General features: G+C 43.0%; 1 protein-coding gene and 1 long non-coding RNA gene across 3 annotated transcripts in view; one reads left to right on the forward strand and one right to left on the reverse strand.

Moving 5' to 3' along the window:
- SV2C (synaptic vesicle glycoprotein 2C) overlaps positions 1-17,202 on the reverse strand; it is a 239,217-nt gene that overhangs the window by 189,681 nt on the left and 32,334 nt on the right. The gene's annotated exons all lie outside the window — the stretch shown is intronic.
- LOC115462284 lies at positions 1,584-15,654 on the forward strand. Its single transcript, XR_003940801.1, has 3 exons — positions 1,584-1,655; positions 1,746-1,761; positions 15,644-15,654. It is a non-coding gene; the product is annotated as an uncharacterized LOC115462284 (long non-coding RNA).

Here is a 17,202-nt window from a genome sequence, read left to right on the forward strand (position 1 = left end):
ATATTCAGACTGGTGCCTGGTTAATTCAGCGCTTAAAGTTAGGACCAGGGGCAGAGCTAGACCTCGCAGTGGGAGGGGGCCAGAGCCCAAGGAGGGGGGCACATTTTAATCTGCCGCCCCCCCCACCCTGCCGCCTCGCCCCCCCCCCCACCGCCTCAACGCTCCCCCTCACCTCCTTGTCGCTTCCTCTCACCGCTTCGTCACTCCCCCCAAAAACGCAAATACCTTTGCTGGCGCAGGTCCCCAACCCCGCCAGCTAAAGCCTTCTTCAGTGCCGGTCTCCGGTGCAGCCGCATTCGCTGCCCTGCTCCTTCTTCTTGCTGACATCCTGTGCATGCTCCTTTATGTGAAACTGAGCATGCTCAGTTTCACTTAAAGGAAAGTGCAGGCTGTTAGGAGGAAGAAAGAGCACAGGGCAGGGAATGCAGCGTGCTGGAGACCGGCACTGAAGAAGGCTTCAACTGGTGGAGGTTGGGGACCTCCGCCAGCAAAACCAGGGGCCCAGATGAAATTTACGGGGGCCCAGGCTCCCGTGGCCCCACCTAATTACACCTCTGGTTAGGACAGCTGTTTTTTTGGACTGAATATGCCTGCTAAGCATCTAAGTTGCCACTTTGCAATAGCTCTGCCCCCCCCCCAGCCTGCCCCTAACCTAGCTAATTACGTGATGGTTTGTCAGTGGTGATATTCATTAGCTGTGGAACTACCCAGTTATGTGCCACTGAATATCAGTGGCTGGATCAATCGGTAGGGTTTGCTTATTGTTTAGAATATTTGCATACAAACACACTGGCATCAAGACCTGCACCATATTCAGTAGCATAGTAAGGGGGAGGGGGTGGATCGCTATGGGTGCTGACTTAGCAGGGGTGCCTCTCAGCAGCAGCACAGCAGCAATATGGCTGGCAGGGACCCCAAGCCCCACCGGCTGAAGACTTACAGCATCTCTCATCTCCTCTACCATCTCCCCCAGTGATGGGGGGGGGGGGGGGGTGTCTCTTAACTGCACTCCCTTCCCCAACCGGTACCTTTTAAATTCTCCTATTCTTCGCTGGCAGTCATCAAGGACTCCTACGCGCTGCTCATGCTGGTCCCGAGCCCTCCTTCTGATGTCACTTCCTGTTCAAGGGACCAGGAAATTACATCACAGAGAAGGCTTGAGCTGGCGCGAGCAGTCGGTAGGAGTCCCTGTTCACTGCCAGTAAAGAACAGAAAGACTTAAAAGGTACCAGGGTAGGGGTGGTGGGGAGAGAGTGTGCAGTTAAGAAACCCCCATATCCCCAGAGTGGGGGGATGCCAGGCGCTATCTTCCTTCCGCTCCCGTGTGCTATCTTCCCTTACTACGCTACTGACCAGATTACATGCAGATGGGTCACTCTAATAACTCCCTCAGAACTATGAAGCGCAGGAGTACCGTTGCAGTTCTTCTGTACTCTGATTGATAACAGCTGCATCAGACTGCCTGACCTATCACCTGCAAATAATAAAAAGTTATATATCATAATTATATCCTTTCTGGCTGGGCTGTGGCATCAAAGTCATACAGTTGAGGTCGAACGCAATTTTGGGTGAAGTTAGAGTCGGTAAAAATGTACTGGCTCCAGCTTCAAAATTAAAACTTACAATATTATAATACATGGGAAATTTATCATTTTGTAAAAATAAATAAATTAAATAATTTTTGTCCTATATCTAGAGTACTGATAAATATAAATATAAATAAGTTATTTTTACCAGTACTTTAGATCCAGAACAAAAAATGTAAAGCCTAATATCAGTAGGAGTCAAGAGTTGGACAGTAGAAAAATAGAGGGATCAGAGTTGAAGGTTTGGTGTACTAACTCCACAGTCTCACTTTCCAGGTGTCTCAATAAGCTTGTTTCCATCTAGCAGTGGAAATACGAAAACAGTAGGCTGCCAGCAAGCTATTCAAAAAGCTATTAGGAAAATTAAACTGACAACTGCTCCACATGACTCCGTTCCCTCACAAAAGTTATGTGATTTTGAAACATTGTTCCTTCCTTACAAGCATCATCTCTTGAACTAGGCAGGATCCCTCATTTGTGGAAATGGCCTATGTTTGTCCCAGACTGTAGAACCCTATAAGAACAGCATGGACAAATCTAATTACCATCCAGAAGCAAATATACCCATCACATCTACATTGACAAAGCGCTTTATAGCAGAGCAATTGAATGACTTTTGGGGTAAAAAAACCCAAACAATTCTTTGCACCCACTTCGATCAAGATTTTGTTTGAATCAAACTACTGAAAGCACATTATTAGAAGTTACGACATATATTCATTACTATTTGGATCACGGTAAAATACTGGTACTAATTTCTTTGGACTTAGTAGCTGCTAGATGGGTGCTTGGTTGCATAGGGAGAGGAATGACCAGTGGAAAAAGGAGGTGATGATGCCCTATGTAAGACATTGGTGCAATCTCATTTAGAATATTGTATACAATTCTGGAGACTTCACCTTCAAAAAGATATAAACAGGATGGAGTTCATCCAGAGGGCAGATACTAAAATGGACAGTGGTCTCTGTCATAATGCATAAGAGGACAGACTTAAAGATCTCAATATGTATACTTTGGAATAAAGGCAGGAGAGGAGAAAAATGATAGAGATGTTTAATACCTATGCGGCATAAATGCACAGGAGGCAAGTCTCTTTCAATTGAAAGGAAGTGTTGGAACTAGGGGGCATAGGGTGAAGGTGAAAGGGAATAAACTCAGAAGTAACCTGTGGAAATACTTCATGGAAAGGTGGTGAGTCATGGGATGGCTTCCTGGTGGAGATGAAAACTGTATCCGAATTTAAGAAAGCTTGGGACAAGTATATAGGATCTCTAAGGAAGTGAAAAGGAGAGTAGATGGCATTGAGTCTGCCATGAGTGGGAAAGCGCAGGGTACAAATGTAATAAAAAATAAATAAAAAAAATAGATGGGCAGACAGGATAGGCCATATGGTCTTTATCTGCCTTAATTTTTCTATGTTTGACCTTGTTAACCATATTCTTCTTCATAGCCTACAGGAAATAGGTACTGTCTTACTCATGATAGATTCTTCAAAATGATCTGGCAAAATTCTCTCACTGTTGTATCCTCTTACTTGTGGGGTCCCACAGGGTTCAATTTCAGCACCATATCTTCTTGGTTCTGTTAGCAACACTAATTCACTCTCAAGATCTTATATCATACATGTAGGTGGTATAGATAACACAAGCATCAAAACTGTACAGTCCTTATGAATTTTAGGTATTTTCATTGATAATAAAATGATATTTCACTCACATTTATTATAGCTTGCAAACCCTTTCAAATTAAAGATAAATCAGAGCAATCCAATAATTTTTTGATCAAAGATCATTGAGTATCCTCTTACATTCTCTTGTGCTCAGTAATATAGGTTATTCTAATGCTCTTTCCCATAGCTTTCACTTGGTAGACCTAAAATGCATACAGTTGATCCTAAACACTACTATTAAGATTATCACAGCGGCTAAACAATTGGAAAATATTATACTTCCGCTAAAACAAGAGCATTGGCACTCTGTTCTAGAATTTCATTCAAAATCCTATCATTAGTATACAAAATTAACTATTCTGATCTTCCATTTTGTCTTTAAACTGTTAAATTCCATACATGCTCACTAGAACCCTGAGATCAGCTTAGTAATATCTACTGCAAGTTCCTTAGCTACATAAGCATTGACATACTGGGACAGATCGAAGGTCCATCAAGTTCAGCATCCTGTTTCCAACAGTGGTCAATCCAGGTTACAAGTACCTGGCAAGATCCCAAAACAGTACAATATATTTTATGGTGCTTATCCTAGAAATAAGTAGTGGATTTTCCGCAAGTCCATTTTAATAATGGCTTATGGACTTTTTTTTTAGGAAGCTAGCCAAACCTTTCTTAAACCCCACTAAGCTAACTGCTTTTACTACATTCTCTGGCAATGAATTCCAGAGTTTAATTACATGTTGAGTAAAGAAATATTTTCTCCAATTCATTTTAAATTTACTACTTTGTAGCTTCATTGTGTACCCCCTAGTCTTAGTATTTTGGAAAGAGTAAACAAGCGAATCACATGTACTCATTCCACTCCACTCATTATTTTATAGACCTCTAATCATATCTCTCCTCAACCGTCTTTTCTCTATACTGAAGAGCCGTGGAGGGGCATAATCGAACGCGAATGCCTAGCTCCATGGACGTCTATGTCTGAAAACGGGTACGTGAAGAGGCGGGACAGACCGTATTATCGAAAAAGTGGACGTTTTTCAGCTCGGCATTTGTTTTTTTTAGCGATAATGGAAACTAAAAACGCCCAGCTCAAAAACGTCCTAATCCGAGCCATTTGGTCATGGGAGGGGCCAGGATTCGTAGTACACTGGCCCCCCTGATATGCCAGGACACCAACTGGGCACCCTAGAGGTCAGTGCGGTGGACTTCAGAAAAAGCTCCCACATGCATAGCTCCCTTACCACGGGTGCTGAGCACCCAACCCCCTCCCCCTCCCCCAAAACCCACTACCCACAAATGTACAACACTACCATAGCTCTTAGGGGTGAAGGGGGCACCTATATGTGGGTACAGTGGGTTTTTGAGACCTCCCATTTACCAGCACAAGTGTTACAGGTAGGGGGGGATGGGCCTGGGTCCAGAATTGAACAGAATATTCAAGATACAGTCGTACCATGGAGCGATACAAAGGCATAATAACATCCTCATTTTTGATTTCCATTCCTTTTCTAATAATACCTAACATTTTATTTGCTTTCTTAGCCACCGCCGCCGCACCCTGAACAGAGGGTTTCAACATATAATCAACGATGACGCCTAGATCCTTTTCTTGGTTGGTGACTCCTAATGTGGAACCTTGCATTATATAGCTATAATTCGGATTCCTCTTTCCCACATGCATCACTTTGCACTTGCTCACATTAAACGTCATCTGCCATTTGGATGCCCAGTCTCCCAGTCTCATGAGGTCCTCTTGTAATTTTTCACAATCCTCTTGCGATTTAACAACTTTGAATAACTTTGTGTCATCAGCAAATTTAATTACCTCACTAGTTACTCCCATCCCATAATTTATAAATATGGTAAAAAGCAGCAGTCCCAGCACAGACCCCTGGGGAACCCCACTAACTACCCTCCATTGAGAATACTGACCATTTAACCCTACTCTTTTAACCAGTTTTTAATCCACAATAGAACACTATCTCCTACCCCAAGACTCCAAGTTCCGGAGTCTTTCATGAGGTACTTTTTACATCAAATAAGCTATGATACCTGCAACTCAATTTTCTTGATTATCTTTCCTACCATATGGAATAATTTGTTCCTCTACATCTACACTGAGTCATCTATGATAAATTTAAGGTTGTTCTCAGGACTTCTTTTTTAAATAAATCAGTCAACATAATTTTAATCTGTTTCAACTAACTTGGGGACAGTGATCATGGTTGTGACTGTCTGGAGCACAGAATAGATACAATAGTCTTCTTCAGTGTCTTTTCTCACTTATAAACAATTGTAACTGTCTTTGTTCCTACTGATTTTTCAATTTGATTATGCTGCAAACCAATTAGATGTGCCACTATAGGCAGTATATCGAGAAAGTTACATGAAAATACTTTTAAAACAAACAAGAGGAAATATTTTTTTCAAACAATTAATAGTTAAACTCTTGAACTCTTTGCCAGAGGATGTAGTAATAGTGGTTAGCGTACCTGGCTTAAAAAAAGGATTAGACAAGTTCCTGTAGGAAAAATAGTTTGCTATTGAGACAGACACAGGGAAGCAACTGCTTGCCCTGGGATTGGTAGCATGGAATGTTGCCACAATTTGGGTTTCTACATGTGACCTGGCTTGGCCACTGTTGCAAACAGGATACTGGCCTAGATGGACCATTGGTCTGACCCAGTATGGCTACTCACATGTTCTTATGGTATAGTTGAAAGTACATATTTTCATATGAGCCATAAAAGCTGCAAATCAACATTTATAAATCAGCTATAGGGAACAATTTGTAACTGGTATCAATCTGAAAAAGAGGATTAATAAAATGAGATATTGACATTCTCATGCGATGACTAACTCTGAAGCACTTCAAATTGCTTTTGGGAGGGGAAGGGCTTGGTAGATTCTTCCTGCTCATCTAGCTCAAATTGGAACCATGGTGGCATCTCATACCACAAGCCTTCATCCACAACTACAGTGGCGTAGCAAGGAGGGCTGCCACCCAGGGCGGTTCACCGTTGCACCCCCCCCCCCCCCGGGTGCAGCACGATGACACCCCCCCTCAGTGCATCAACACCCCCCCCCCCCGACCCAGTGCCTACCCTCCTCACCTCCCTCCAACCAGTTGAGCAGCCTACCTTTAAAGAAATTTCGGAAGCCGTGGAGAGGCAAGGCACAGCGCCTCGCGCCTGCAAGTAAAAGAAGCGAGGATCGTCATCGGGCCTTCCCTCATGCTGTCTGTCCCGCCCTTGCGGAAATAGGAAGTTGCGTCAGCGGAGGGCGGGACAGACAGCGTGAGGGAAGGCCCGATGATGATCCACACTTCTTTTACTTGCAGGCGTGAAGGGCAGGACAGACAGCATGAGGGAAGGCCCGATGACAATCCTCGCTTCTTTTACTACAGGCACGAGGCACTGCGCCTCGCCTCTCCACGGCTTCCGAAATTTCTTTAAAGGTAGGGTGCTCAGCTGGGTGGAGGGAGCTGAGGAGGGTAGGCATTGGGTCGGGGGGTGTCATCATGTTGCACCCAGGGGGGGGGGGGCTGGCAGGGAGCACCCCCCCCCGAGCTGACACCCGGGGCGGACCGCCCCTTCCGCCCCCCGCTTGCTACGCCACTGCATAACTACCTCAGGAATTTAGATTTCCTCCATGATATAACCCTCCCCTGTCATCACAGCAACAATTCTTGGCAAGATGCCATGTACCAAGGCCTCTTCTGAAAACCTGAAGTCAGACTCTAAATTCAGCCACTAGGTATTCTCATGGCATGATAATTAGAACTCTCTACCCCAGAATCAGTGAATGTTGCTTTTCCAGTATTCCCAGTCCAGAAGTTAGATGGTGCCCAGACCCAGGAATGAAATGTAGGTCCTCTGCATGGCAGAACACAGCACTGCTACTAAGCCATCAGGCCAGCCTATTCTGAACAACCTGATGAGCACATCTGAACGACTAAAAGCCCAGAACTATGTCAACTGATACATTGCGTATGCGATGGAAAAACTTGCATGCTTCTGAATACTTGGAGTAATTATCCCTCCCCACCCCACCCCATCCCAAAAAAACATGCAGTCATACATATGAAGTAGATGGTGCTGTTTGAAGGTGATGATTTAGAGAAAAATGAGTGAATAATTTTGAAACTGGAAGATGGTTTATTTATTTAGTTTATTCAGAATTTGATATATCACTTTAGCCAAAAGGATCACAATGGCATACAATTAAAAAAAAAACTGTAGAGCAACTTTAAGGATTAACAAATCACCCTGACCAAATGGCAACCACCAGAGTTCTAAAAAAACTCAATATCAAACCAGCTAATCCCGTAATAATTAGTAATCTGAGGACTGGAAAGTAACCAATTTACTGCCAATTTCTGGAAACAGTATCTGGTTAAACTGTAGAAGCTATTTTCAAGAACAAAAATTACTGGGCATATGGATAGACAAGACTTAAAGTATAAGAGTCAATGTGGATTTAGCAAAGGAAGTTTTGCCTTACCAACCTTTTTGAGGGTGTAAACAAACTTAAAGGAGAGCCAGCAATACAGTTCTGTATCAGGCATCACCACTCAGGAAGGACAATGGAGTCACTGCAGACCAGTGGTTCCAAAACCTGACCTGGGAGAACCCCCAGCCTGTCAGGTTTTCAGGATATGAACAAAAAGCTGAAAAGTGCTTACATGTTCAATCCTCTTCAAATTACATCATATTGAATAAATACATACACGGTTTTTCTTTTTTTCTTATTTCTTTTTTTCGTTTTTCTTCTTTTTCTTATTTAAAGTGGAGAAACGACCTCAGTAGTCACCGCATGGCAGCAGCGTGAAAATTACACTCAATGCCAGCGTATATATTGACTCAGTTATTATCACTGGTCTAAAAAACTCCACTTGTGTGCAGTAAGGGGCTCTATATGCAATTGAATGAATCCTCTAAGCGTAATATTAGGCAATCGTTGAAATAAATCAATAATGTTACTTAGCTTTTGCAAAATTTTCAGGATATCCATAACGAATACCTCCTCCACTACATGCAAATATCTTAATGAATATTTGAGGCAGCCTGGATAGAGAAATTATATTAATTTGTTAATTCTGTTTAAGTTTGGTTCAGTCCTGGAAAGTGGTAGAATGCCATATGGTTTTAATTACTCAAATGTCTAGCTTTTGCTAGACTAGAGGTTAGAAAGGTCAGAGAGAAATAAAACTTTCTTTGTCCCTTTTTGAGTGATGGATTGTTAAGGCTGGTTCATAGGTATTATTTACCACATCTGGATGCCATTCTGAGTAAGGCATACTGGACAATCTCGAGGGGATCAGCAAGCAAGCAGGTTTAAAAGATTAGGCTGAATGTTGTTTAGAAGAAGATAGTTTAGATTTAGATATTCTTGATAATTTAGATTTTGTCTTATAAGGAATTCTGATTTCTGCTTATTTTTAAATATGTTTTATTCTGTTTAATTAATAAGTTTTATTTCTCTATGTAAAATATCTTTTCAATTCAGTGTCTGACTTTTCAAGTGAGATTTGTCTGCAGTTTAAGAGGTCATCATCTGGTATGAATTATCCACAGTCCTAGCTAGTTCTGTGTATGAAGCTAATAGGTGAAAGAGGTCAGGAAAAGTCAATTCTTCTCCTTGATTGATTATAACTAAGTGTAGGACTGGTCTTCTGAAAGTAATAGCAAACCATGTCTGTGTGCCATTAAGCAAGACTGGCCCCTTGGCCCCTTGACCCCTTAATGAATGCCAGAGTCCAGTTAGCAGTTAGTATGAAGCTATAAGTGGGAATCTGATTATGTGAATAATAATAAAATGCAGGAGATAGGTGCCACATTGTCTAGTTTGAGAGGCCCCAGGTCATAGGTCAGTTTAGGAAATATCTCAAACCTATGTAACTGATATTTTTGAGTAAATGTGAAGAGATAATTAGTTCAAGACAGGGTAATCAATCTATTCTTTACCATCTGGTGAGAAAGGGGGGCTAGAAGGGTTTAGGACCCTATATAACTGAGAACAGAAGCAGCTTACGTTAGAGGACAGACAGGAGACGCAGGATCCAGAGAGCTCAGAAGACACAGAGACACAAGACACAGAGAGCAGAAGAGAAGGAGAGACCTAGTGCTGATGTCCTACTTTGTTTGCTGGCAAATAAAGAAGACTTTTCTCTCATTCTGGTGTGTGGTGTTTGACTCCTGAAGTACCACAGATTCTGCTAACAATAGTGGTAACTCCTGCAACATATTCATTGTAGATATCCTAAATTGGGAACCACTCCTGTAGACAATATACTAAAAATCCTTAGCTAAGTTTGCATAGGTCAAAAAAAGCATATAGAATGTTAAAATTAGGGATGGGCTGGAAATGTCAACAACACATCCCATGTCCTTGGATGTCATCAGTAACTGAAAACTCCTGGGAGTAATCTGAAAATTCCTCCCATGTCATCTTCAGTTAACAGTGAGCATTATCTTGTGTGTGCACAGTAATTTAACAGGTGTGGTGGAAAAACAGAATAGAAACCAAAGCACCTCTTCCTAAACAAAATAAAGAAGCTTGCACAATACTGGAGGTGCTCAGCACCCACAGCCCATAGAGCTGGCTCCTATATGTGCAAGAGTTTGGCCATGCAACTTGCAAAGATGGTAAGGGATGATTTGCAATTCCTGTTTCCTTCCTGAGCTATTCTTTGGAAGAAAGGAATGCTTGGTTTGCAAGATGCATGCATACTTCCAACTTGGAAACTGACAACCAATCATTGTGTAGATGGTTTTTGTTTGTCAACAGAAAAATATAGGAGGAATGCTGCCCTTCCAACTCCTTTGTTGGGGGTTGAAAGGAAAAGAGGTGGACAGAGAGAAATGGAGAGAGGAAGGGAGAAAAACATTGTTCATTGGAATCAGGCTTAGCAGACAGGAGAACTACAGTGTACTACATTTTCTGTGCTTGAGGCAGGGGTACAGAGAAGCAAGCAGTGCTCTTCTCAAATGAGCAGAACTGTCTCAGGCTTCCCACAGGCTGAACATGGGTTGCATGTGCCAAGCAATGTACACAGGAATTGTGCACGGGTGTTAGTCCACGAGGAAGACACAGCACAGGTTGTATTAAAATGTATGCCAAGAAACTAATTAAGGTATTATGTGCAATGCAGAGAGAATGCAGCCCACTTCTGATGTGTGCACAATAAGAGAATTTTTCTGCAAGGGTCTGGGGTGGCATAGGGTCCTTTTGCAGTGCTAGTTTAGTCTTGTTATACAAGCGGAAAGAAGCTTGTGCAAGTTTTAAAGGCAGATGGTAACAAACATGTGCATATATCCGAACAAAATTAAAAGTGAAAGTGAAAGTGAAAGCACACATTAGTGCCTGTTCATCTGTGACTAAATATGAGCCTCTCAAAAGTTTCAAGTGTAAACAATTTGTGGAAGGCTCATATTTAGGCTGCAGAAAAACAAGCGCAGATGTGTGCTGACACTTTTGTTTGGACATGTGCAGAAGAAGCCACAATTATCACGAAACCTTGGGTGTATGAGTCCTGTATTCTCCCCCCATATTTGCCTCACATAAAATTTGCATGCAATTTGCTCTTTGCATGCCGTGGTATTACATTTATGGTAGAAGCCATGTGCATAGACATTTGGGCATGGTTCTACCACAAGCCTGTTTGCACAGCCCCTCAGTGCAGTGAGCCACCTAGGCACAAAACTTTGCAGGGTAGGAAGAGAAGGAGGACAGTGTTTATGTATGCCCAGTGCCGTAACGAGGGCTAATGGCACCCGGGGCGGGTTGCCGCTGCACACCCCCCCCCCCCCCCGGGTGCAGCACGGCGTGACCCCCCCCCCCCCCCCCCTATGCGGCGCAACCCCCCCGGACTGCATTCTTACCTGCGGGAGGGCCGATCCGCCCCGAGTGCACGTCACTTGGAGCTGCGTCGGCCCCGCTGGTTCCCTGCTCTCTCTGCCCCGGAACAGGAAGTAACCTGTTCCGGGGCAGAGAGAGCAGGGAACCAGCAGGGCCGGCACCCCCCGAGCGCATGCACCCGGGGCGGACCGCCCCTCCCCTTCCTACGCCACTGTGTATGCCTCTTTAGATAGGACACAGTAGTCCCCAGTTCTTCTCAAGTCAACAACATAACTCTCTCTGAAAGTGGTAGGCACTACCTAGCCACAGAAAAGTATCAGGTTTGGCAGAGGACTACAAGTTTGGAGCCGTACTCCTGATGCAGGGGCATACAGCAGTACCCAATGTGTTGTGTGTCTGGGCAACATACACACATGCCAGCATTTTCTCATAGGGGCAGGCACAGTGGAGGAGTAGCCTAATGGTTAGTGCAGCAACCAAAATCCAGGGGAAGCAGGTTCAATTCCCACTGTAGCTCCTGGTGACTCTGAGCAAGTCAATTAATCTTCCATTGTCCCAGATACAAAATAAGTACCTGTACATATGTAAACCACTTTGATTGTAACCACAGAAAATCACTGTATCAAATCCCATCCCCTTTCCCTTTTCAAGAAGGAGGAAACATACCTCCTTCAAGGGGAGAGAAGAAGAAGGGCAGCAATGAAAGCCAGTGAAATGCTCTCTTCAGTCAGATATGCAGTCTGTCTTAGATAAAATCTTTGAATCAGATGCTGATAACCAAATTATAGAAATGGAAAGTTCTGGTGATGACTCATCTGTGGTAGCCATGGAGATGATTAGTTGCCTGGTGTCTTGATGAGCAGGAGAATCAAACTACGACAGATGAAAATGTTAGCCCTTGTACTGTTCACGCCAGTATCTTCTGGCACACTAACCACCGTGCCCCAGCAACATCTAACAATTTAATAGGAGTGGCCAAGTATACCGGAATTAGGGGTTCATGGGGGTTACAGCACAAAAAAATACCATCATATAACCCCCTCTTCTTTCCACAGAACAATGGTGACTGATTTCTAGTAGAATACAGTGTAAAGTTTTACTTTTGGCCTTGACTTGCCTTCTTATCTATCGGATCAGCTTATCCCATATGCCCCATCTTGCTCCCTTCATTCCTCAGATATCAAATCTTTTACTGGTACCTTCCCCTATTAGACTTCAGCCAAGTCAACACGTTAAAAATGTGCAAGGTGTTCTACGGGCAGTTTGCTGAACATGGGAGGCTTTTGTAAAATACAAAACAAGGATGTGGGAAAAATCACGTGTATTTGTTGATTGAAACAACAGGAACAGCCATTGTAAAAAATACATGATCACTTGAAACTTGGTATGTGTAAAATGCCAAATGTGTTCATGGCAGATTTCACAAAGCAGGATATCCAAGGGGAGCCAATTAAGAAGTTAACCTCCAAACTAATTTTTGGATTTCTGAGGTGGTCTTAAAACATCAGAGTGAAGAACAATTACTCCCTTATTCATTCCATCAAAGCTGACACGAGTGACTTGAAAAAGGAGTAAATGCTGTCAGGATTTTTTTGTTATATACATATATTGCTGTTGCAAAACATGCATTCTTTTAAGGTCTGCCCATACCCAGAACATGTCCCCTTCAAAACTCAGTGGATATACATGTTTAAGAAGTGGCTTTTCAAGATTCAAGATGGCCGCTGCTGTCGTCTGACATACCTTTCAGCTCTCTGTTTCTACCGCGTTTGTGATGCCAAAGAGGAGGGGCCGCCCTGCCTCCGCTGCCTCTCAGTGGCAAATCTCTTCCTCATAACCCGGTCCTATGCAGGCATATCTACAGAGAGCAGGTGTACTGGCGTCGTTGGGTAGCAGCCTGCTGGTTCACTCAGTGGTGGATGGAGACCCCGGAGCATTCCCTGGGCTAGAGCTGTCACTCAGCCCCAACACAAGAGCTCCTCCCCCACAGCCAGGTGGTGGTAGCTCTCCGTTGCTAGCGTCCTCAACCCCAGTTCCAGAAGGTGGTGTGGGAGAGAAGAGATGGGAGGTGTTTCAATCATCCGAAGGAATTCGGAACAACGGAGAGCCTGAAACCTCGAAGGAGGAAGTGACATCAATTACAGATGGTGTAGTGGGGGAGTTTAAAGCTGTAGGTTTGGATCAGACGATCTCTGCTGACAAGTCCGAGGCAATAATTACTAAATTTCCTATATCAATAACGAAACCCGAAAAAAGTAACTCTGGATAGCTTGTGGACTCTAATAATGGATCTAGGCAAAGCTCTCGTTCCACAAACACAAAAACTGTCACAAGAATTATCTGTTTTAGAAAAGAAAGCCAAAGAAATTGATTTGAAGCTGGAGACTTTAACTCAACAAAATAAAACATAGGAAAGAAATATTAAACAGATTATGAGGCATATTTTCAAAGCACTTAGCCTTCCAAAGTTCCATAGGTTTCTATGGAACTTTGGAAGGCTAAGTGCTTTGAAAATATGCCTCAAAGTCTTGTCAAGATAATATTATAAAGGACTTAACATATTTAAGGAGGAAATCTGAATCCTTTGAGAACTTTTCAAGGAGTAATAATCTCCGATTTCTTAATTTTCCCAAGCAATTTACAGTTTCCCCACGAGATATGTTAAGAAAATATATTAAAGAAACTTTAGGAGTGGTTGAAGAAAGTATTCCACCATTTTCACAAATATACTATTTGCTACTAAATTAACAACGAGCCTACAAGATCAAGGCAACCAAGAAATGGATGTTTCAGCATTGTTGGAGTCCTCAGATACTGATTTGGTGGTGGCATCAACTTTGATTGCCACAGTTGCTTTGACTCCTGATAAGAACTGGCTAATGAGGTTATTCTTTAAAAATAGAGATAAGACTTTTCTGGGTCTAAAGATCCAAATTTTTCCTGACGTCTCCAAGGAAACCCAGAAGAGACGTCAACAATTTCTACTGATGAAGCCAGGTGTTCTTCAATTGGGGGCTGCTTTCTTTTTAAGATATCCCTGTAAATGTGTAATTAAATACCAGCCAATTAAGTATGTGTTTTTTTGATCCTCCCCAACTTACAGCTTTTTTAACAGCTAAAAAAGCATTGGGGAGTCTCAATATATAGCTCTCTTTATAAATAATTAATCGGTGCCTTTAAGTTTGTCAGTCGAAGCAAATTCCTGAAATGTATCTTATAACTTGAATTTCCATTGTTTAACATCTTGGATCTAATTTTGTGGACTTGAGGAATGTCTGACAAAAAATGATTTTTATTTTTCTTTACTTTACGGTAATGATGAGCTAGACTATACTTTTCTGTACAAGTTTTATGCTTGATTGTATTTGAAAATTTGATAAATAAAATTTAAAAAAGAAGAAGTGGCTTTTCTAAAATCACTACTTACCACATGTAAGACCATTTAGAGGAAGAGTTAAAGTGAACTACACCCCTTAATCATGTAAACCTATTTACACATGCAAATGCCATGAAGCCTTCTAAAATTAGTTCCTTTATGTTTTTAGAAGTATGAGAGCAAGTCAGTTTATACAGTGTTTCTCATACATCAAGAAAATAAATGGATAATATTCTTTTAAGCGAAATACACTATACATTTTAGAGAAGAACCTATATAAATTACAGCTGTGCATTTGCTCATCTGTAAGGCTGTTTTTTGTGTAGCAATAGCCATCAAAGAAAATAACTTATTCAAAGTAAATTATAACTATAAATTATATTTTTACCAAACGGTTTTCTGGTAAGAAAATGTTTCTGGGCACTAAGGCAATTTCATAGTATTCATCATTAACCTGATATTCTCTCACAGAAAACTCTTTATGCAATTTTTACCTCTCGCCTAGACTATGCTGGACCTCCTCTCTATCTTATTAAAAGACTCCAAGCAATACAGAATATGACCATCAGAATTCATTCCAATGCATCACAATATAATTCTATGACTTCCCTTCTTAAACATTATTGGCTTCCCATTTCCTTTCATTCTCAATTTAAGATTCTCATTTTAGCGCATCAAGCCTTATATACAGGTGAACCCTTATATAGCATCTCTTACTCTATTGTACATTTTACTGTACACCGCTTGTTAATTGTTGCCAAGGGCAGTTTATAACGTCTGAATAAACCATAAATCATTTAGGGTGGAAAGCGAAAAGGGAATGATAAAAAATAAGAACATGCTGTGGGAGTGACATTGTTTAACTTTGTCAATAGTTTGGTATGTGCAGGATGCCAATATGTGCCACTCTGTACTAAATTTTGGTTAATTTAAAAAAGCACATCTAACTGAAAAAAACGTAGAAGTTTTGCCATCTGCATGTGCTTCCCACACGTTAAAAAATTATTTTTATTTTTTAATGCTGGGAGCATGTTTGGGGGTGGAAAGTAAGCGTGCCCAGCACTAATTGGTTAGTGCAGCTGCATCGCTGCATGCTGATTAGCATGTGGTTAATGAGGGAGCCCTTACCGCCTAGAAAATAGGCATCAGTAAGGGCTCCTGCGCAATGGCCATGCGCTAATTGGGAAGTTAGTGCATGGCCACTAATGGGGGAAATAGGAAATGCGGCCATTTTACAGCTGTGCTAAAAGTGGCCTCAGCGTGTGGGAAACCCACATGCTAATCATAGCGCAGGCCACTTTTTAGTGCAGCTTAGAGGGACTCTTAATTCTTTGTAACCGGCAGAATACCTGTTCAGCTCATCATGGATAACAAACCAAGAAGAACCAAAACAATCCTTGGAATTGCAATACAAATCAATTCCTTCAGTAGGCTCAAAGTAGATCAAGACTTCGACAACAGATACTTTAGAAAAAGGTTTTATTCCAAATCTAATCTTTTTTTTTTTGTTACATTTGTACCCTGTGCTTTCCCATTCATGGCAGGCTCAATGTGGCTTACATATTATACACAGGTACATTGTACCTGTTATGATTCTGCCGGCTTGGCATGGAGAGAGGGGGACGTCTCTTCTGATTGGCTGCCAGGGTTTGTGCTGACGTCTGTGAGTCTACTTAAGCCTGCGTGTTACTCCCTGCCTTGCTTTGGCGTTACTCACACTCTTGTGGTGACTTGAAAGCCACAGTTCTTGGTCAGAATGTGCTCTGTGCTCTGACTTTGAACTGAGTTCCCTGTTCAGGGATTTCTTTCCTTTCCCTTCTTGGTGTTAGCTGGGGGCAGCGTGTGTGTGTGTGTGTGTGTGTGTGTGTGTTTAATTAGTTCTCTTGCCTCCAGCTGGGCTTCCCTTGCTGGCTGCAGCTCTCTGTGGGAAGCCAGCTGCTTGTTCCTCAGTGGGGGCTGGGCTTTGTTCTGCTTTCGTCTCAGCTAGGCTGCTTGTCTGAGGGTGTCCTCCCTGGTTGTTTGTTTACTCTAAGGATTTCTCTTTCCATTGTCCCGCCTGCTGGCTCAGTGAGTTTAACCCTTTGTGTACTGTGTGTTTTGTGTCCCTGCCTCTGACAGTGTGTTTGTTCTATCGGCCCTGCTTTCCCTCGGGGAAGCGTTCTCTCCATTTGTTTGTTGATTTAGGGCTCTCTCTCTCTCTCTGGTGTGCCTGCTGGCTCTACAAGCTTAACCCTTTGTGTTCTGGTTGCCTCTGTCTGCTGTGGGTTTGAGGCAAAGGCTTTCTGCCTTCCTTTTGTGTCTGGTTCTTCTGGCTTCTGCCTGGGGCTTCCTAACCCTTTTGGGGGGTTGCTGTGTTAGTTTCCCTGCCCTGCGCTAGTCCCCTGGGTGGGCGTGGCCCGCTCTGGTTCTTTTGTTTCTCCCTCTGCCCTATCGCTGGTGTTCAGCGCTTGTCTGACATCTTGGGGTCCTGGGGGCCCTCTGGGTTCTTTCACCCCCCCCCCCGTGTGTGTCTGGGTTCCTGTTCGGCCGTGAGGCCTGCACGAGTGGCTCTGTGTGCGTGGGTTCCGGTTCGGCCGTGAGGCCCGCCTGTTTGCCTATTTCCCTTCTTCCTGAGGGACTGCGGGGAGGGGTAGCTTTGGGGTATTGTGTAGCTGGGGTGTGTGGTGGTGGGTCGGTCTCCCCTTGGCCTGGGTTGGCGCCCCAACGGA

The sequence above is a fragment of the Microcaecilia unicolor genome, chromosome 2, assembly GCF_901765095.1.
Source record: "Microcaecilia unicolor chromosome 2, aMicUni1.1, whole genome shotgun sequence".
Lineage (NCBI taxonomy): Eukaryota > Metazoa > Chordata > Amphibia > Gymnophiona > Siphonopidae > Microcaecilia > Microcaecilia unicolor.